The sequence below is a fragment of the Silene latifolia genome, chromosome Y (genome assembly GCF_048544455.1).
Source record: "Silene latifolia isolate original U9 population chromosome Y, ASM4854445v1, whole genome shotgun sequence".
Taxonomy (NCBI): Eukaryota; Viridiplantae; Streptophyta; class Magnoliopsida; order Caryophyllales; family Caryophyllaceae; genus Silene; species Silene latifolia.
The window spans coordinates 81,756,369-81,761,754 of record NC_133538.1 but is presented as its reverse complement, the minus strand read 5'-3'; positions in this window follow the sequence as shown (position 1 = coordinate 81,761,754).

The window sequence follows — 5,386 nt, the reverse complement described above, 5'->3', positions numbered from 1 at the left end:
TATGACCCATTCTACGTTGGGTAAGTAGTTTGTGTTGACTTATTTATCTCAACATTATAGTCCGAAGGGTTTCTCGTGATTATAATGGACTAAAGATAGAATTTACAGAAATTTATCGACCAAGAATTCTAAAGGTAGAATTAGCCAAGAGGTGGGCTTATCAGTTTACAGAAATTGAGTCTTGGGATCATTAATATAATTCTTGAGGAAGGTCAATTGTATAAATGCATGAGTCTTCGCGTTATAACAATATTGCATTAGACTTAAAAATCAAATCGATGCTGTTTTAGCAGGATTTTCCCTGAATAGGTCCGACTTGATTAAAGAATAATTTGGGTATCTAGCTCTATAAGTTTGGAATATTGTAAATGAATAACAGGGAAAGATTAAGTATAAATTAATGTTTTTCTTATTTAGATAAGCTGGATACAAATTTGTTTAAGTAACTGTGTGCTCGTAAAATAATGAAAAATAAGTAGTGAAGTGGTTTAACACTGATGAATGATGAATCAAATTACAAATGCCCGATTACAATATTTATAGTTATACAAATATAAACGTTACATTGATCTTCAACGTCTTCCTCTTTTGTTGGAGCTGTTACCGGATTAATAGGGCACATTTCCTATTAGTTCGGTTGACTCGTTCTCCTTTGATTATTTCTTCAACTCATTCTCCTCTTGTATGTCCAGGTTCATTGGTGATATAGCTTCATGGTTAGACTTGGTCTTCCTTGAGAATAGGACATGAACATTCATCTTCATACAATCGTTTTGTTGCTCTTCAGCTTAATCCAGCCTGTTTAGGTGTCCGCCGTGCTATTCCGTGCTTACCTTCGGCCTTTCTTCCGGGACTAAGTAGCCTATTCATCCTGTAATATTCTTCATCTGCCTGACAGTGGTTAGAACTGTCCGGTCTCCGTTTGCCCCAATCAGCCTTGTAAGGTCAGGCCAGGTTACAGTCAGACCAGGCTAAATTGGGCCTAACAGATGCATAGGCTTATTATTCAATTTTCTTTTCGCAGTGTAGAACACGTTAATTTTACTGTTACAACAAATGGCTGGAAATAACGAAATCCCAATGCCAAGTGCCACACTTGATCGCGCGTCCTGGCTGAAAGTTTTTATGGACAACATGAATCAGTTCACACATCTGAAAAATGACGGGTCCAACTTTGCGGACTGGGAGGCAGCACTACGGAATGCTGCCATTGCTGACGGTAAGCTCATGTACTTAACTGAGCCAATACCGGTAAACCCAGGCCCCAATGTAGGAGTCAACGAGTCACTCACTTATAGTGATTTCGTTGTGGAAGTGGGTGCGATAAAGAACATACTCATCTTTGCAATGAAAACCAATTTGCAGAGACGCTTTATTGCCCAAGGTGCAAACAAGATTTTCACCACGCTCACTAACGAATTCTCAAAGGCACCGAGAATCGTTACTTATGAGCATACCTGTCGCTTCTTTGATGCGAAACTCCAAAAGGGCCAATCGGTTAGCCCACACATTCTTAACATGATTGAGAATGTCGAGAAATTGGAGGCACTTAATTGCAAAATCATTGAGAGCATTGTCATTGACCGAATGCTTCATTCTCTTCATGATGGTTTCGCCCTTTTCAGGGCGAACTACTACATGAATGACTTGAAAAAGAGTCCTCATGAGCTACACTCCCTTCTTGTACAGACCGAGAAGGATATGAAATTGAGTGGGAGCATGAAGCAGGATGTTCTCATGATTTCCAATAAAAGTAAAGGTAGGCATGGCTCATGGCGACCTAGCTGTAGGTAAGCCAAAGTTCAAGAAGCCAGGAAACGGTAAGAGTGGGCCTGGTGAGGCTAGTGGCTCACAGGGCAAGACAAAGAGCAAGGGAGGTGACATTGAGTGCCACCATTGTCACAAGACTGGACATTGGAGGAGGAACTGTCCCGTGTACCGTGAGGACATAAAAGCAGGCCGCGTCGTTCCTGTTGGTATGCCATCTTATATTCATATGATTGAGATAAACCATGCAAGTTTCGGAACTTGGGTACTTGATACTGGTTGTGGTTCTCATCTGTGTAATTATTTGCAGGACCTAAAGAACATCATGCCTCTCGAAAAGGGTGATGTAGACCTGCGAGTCGGGAATGGAGCACGAGTTGCTGCAGTCTCGAAGGGAACATACGTAATCCAACTCCCTAGTGGTTTTGAGTTATTTTTATAACTGTTACTATGTACCCAGTTTATCTAAGAACATTATTTCAGCTTCCGTACTTGCTAAAGACGGTTTTGCATTTTCAATAAAGGATAATAGCTGTATTTTCTTTTTATGAAATGATTTATGGCAAAGCAGTTTCCATGAATGGAATTTACATCTTAGATCAAACCACGGAAGAATTACACATGAATAATAAGAAATTAAAGGTTGGTGACAAAGATCAAACCTATCTATGGCATTGTCGAATGGGACACATAAATGAGAAACGCGTAAAGAAACTCGTCGATAATGGGACTATTCCCGCATTCGAATTTTCTACATATGGCACGTGTGAATCATGTCTCATTGGAAATATGACTCGAATTTCCTTCAAAGGTGTTGGAATGCGCGCTAGTGACCTATTAGGACTCATACATACTGATGTTTGTGGACCTATGTCAATTACCACTAGAGATGGCTATAGATATTTTATCACTTTCACGAACGATTTGAGTAGATACGGATATGTCTACTTAATGAAGCATAAAAGTGAGTCCTTTGAGAAATTCAAGGAATACCAGAACAAGGTTCAGAACCAACTGGGTAGAAAGGTTAAAGCACTCCGTTTAGATCGGGGTGGCAAATATCTTTCAAATGAGTTTGATCAACACCTTAAAGACTGTGGAATCGTACTACAGTTAACTCCACCTGGAACACCTCAATTAAATGGTGTGTCCGAACGGAGAAATCGAACCTTACTGGATATGGTTCGATCCATGATGAGTCACACGGTAGTGCCTGATTCATTATGGGGTTATGCTCTTTTGTCAGCTGCTCTTATACTTAACCAAAGTCCGACTAAAGCTGTCGACAAGACTCCATATGAAATGTGGAGGGGAACGGTCCCTAACTTGTCCTTTATTCGGGTTTGGGGCTGCGAGGCTTATGTCAAGTGGAGACACGAGGATAAGCTCGGCCCGCGATTGGTCAAGACATATTTTATAGGTTATCCAAAAGGAACATTTGGTCATTACTTCTATTCGCCTACCGAACATCGAGTTTTTGTTGCGGCTAGTGCGACGTTTTTAGAGAAAGAATTTCTCGAGAACAAAACAAGTAATAGAACCTTCGAGCTGTCGGAGGTTCCAGAACCAACAATCGAGGAACAGATAGAGGAAGTTGTTCCTCCAACTGATGATACGGTTAATATTCCTGAGGAACCTAGAAGGTCGGGTAGAGTCTCTAATCCTCCGGACAGATACATTGGTATGGTCGAGGAGAATGACGTTTTACTCCTGGAGAGTAATAAACCCGCTACCTATTAAGGTGCCATGACCTGTTCCGACTCAAAGCTATGGCTCGAAGCCATGCAATCCGAGATGGACTCCATGTATGAGAATAACGTATGGAATCTAGTTGATTTACCTAATAAGGTAAAACCTCTATAGTGCAAAAGGCTTTACAAAATAAAGCGTTCTGTAGACGCGCAACCAGATACCTATAAGGCACGACTAGTGGCAAAAGGTTTCACTCAAGTGCACGGATTGCATTATGATGAGATTTTTGCACCTGTAGTCATACTACGTTCCATTCGGACAATCTTAGCGATTGCCGCCTTTCATGACAATGAAATTTGGCAAATAGATGTAAAAACCGCCTTCTTAAACGGTTATTTGGAGGAAGAGTTGTACATGGTGCAACCCGAAGGTTTCATAGATCCTGAACATCCTAAGAAAGTATGCAAGCTTAAGCGTTCCATTTATGGACTTAAGCAAGCTTCTCGAAGTTGGAATCATTGTTTCGACCAGGTGATAAAAGAGTGTGGTTTTACTCGATTGGTCGAGGAACCATGCTTATATACCAAGTCGAGTGGGAGTAAGATTGTATTCTTGATATTGTATGTTGATGACATACTCTTGATTGGGAATGACATTCCTCTCCTATCTTCGGTTAAAGGATGGTTGAAGAACCATTTCCAGATGAAAGATCTAGGTGAGGCACAACGCATTTTGGGAATCCGTATCTACCGAGATAGATCACGACGGACGTTATCACTTAGTCAGGAGTCTTATTTGGATAAGATTCTTGAGAGGTTCAGCATGACCAACTCCAAGAAGGGGAACCTTCCAATGACGCCTGGGATGCAGTTGAGCAAGTCTCGTCACCCACGACGCTTTGAAGGGATTGAGCGTATGAGTCGTGTTCCTTATGCATCTGCAATAGGATCAATCATGTATGCCATGATATCCACACGTCCAGACGTGGCATATGCATTGAGTATGACGAGTCGGTACCAAAAGAATCCAGGTGAAACACATTGGATAGCTGTTAAAAATATCCTCAAGTACCTACGGAGGAGTAAGGATAGGGTATTGACTTATGGAGGAGATACTAAGCTATGGGCAATCGGTTACGCAGATGCAAGCTTCCAAACGGATCGAGATGGTTAGAAATCTCAGTCTAGATTCGTTGTTACTCTTAATGGTTACGCAGATGCAAGCATGGAGGGCACGTTATTTCCATGAGAATTAAACGTGTACCTAAGTTATAGTTGTTGATTATGAATTCGATACGTTATCTTTTTCATAAACTATTTATAACTTCATCGTTTTTATAATTTTTTTTTTTCATGTGGATTATACTGACAACATTGAACGTCACAAAGTGAACTGAATTACATTATATTTGTTTTGGTCCGTAATCGCCAATGTGAGCTGATAACTCCGGCTATTATATTGTGCAGTCGATTGATGGTGGGTTCAACGAGCCATAAGTCAAACGGTTGACTGATCGATTACAGATGCGAGATTATAACGATACCTCGTAGGACAACTTTTTGTGACAACTTAATGGAGTCCTAAATGTTTAAAAACATTCGGTGCCAGGTCGTGGATAGGACATCCATTATGTTCCTAGAGTCGATTCTTTTGACTATCGACTGTCTCTTGAGATTAAGGCAGTTTTTGGGTGACTTTGGTTAAGTAGATTTTTTCTGGGTCATTTCATACTGTGTTTACATCTGCAGGATTTGAGTTGAGGAAAATATCCAACCCTTATCAGGTATAGTTATTTTCAGGGCCACTCGAGGAGTTATAACTGAAATGCATGGCCATGCTCGAATGATGATTCGTTTATCAGTTTAGTTACTCTCTAGTCGGGGAAACCACTCTTGATGATGATCGCTTGTAAAATACGACCTTTGTG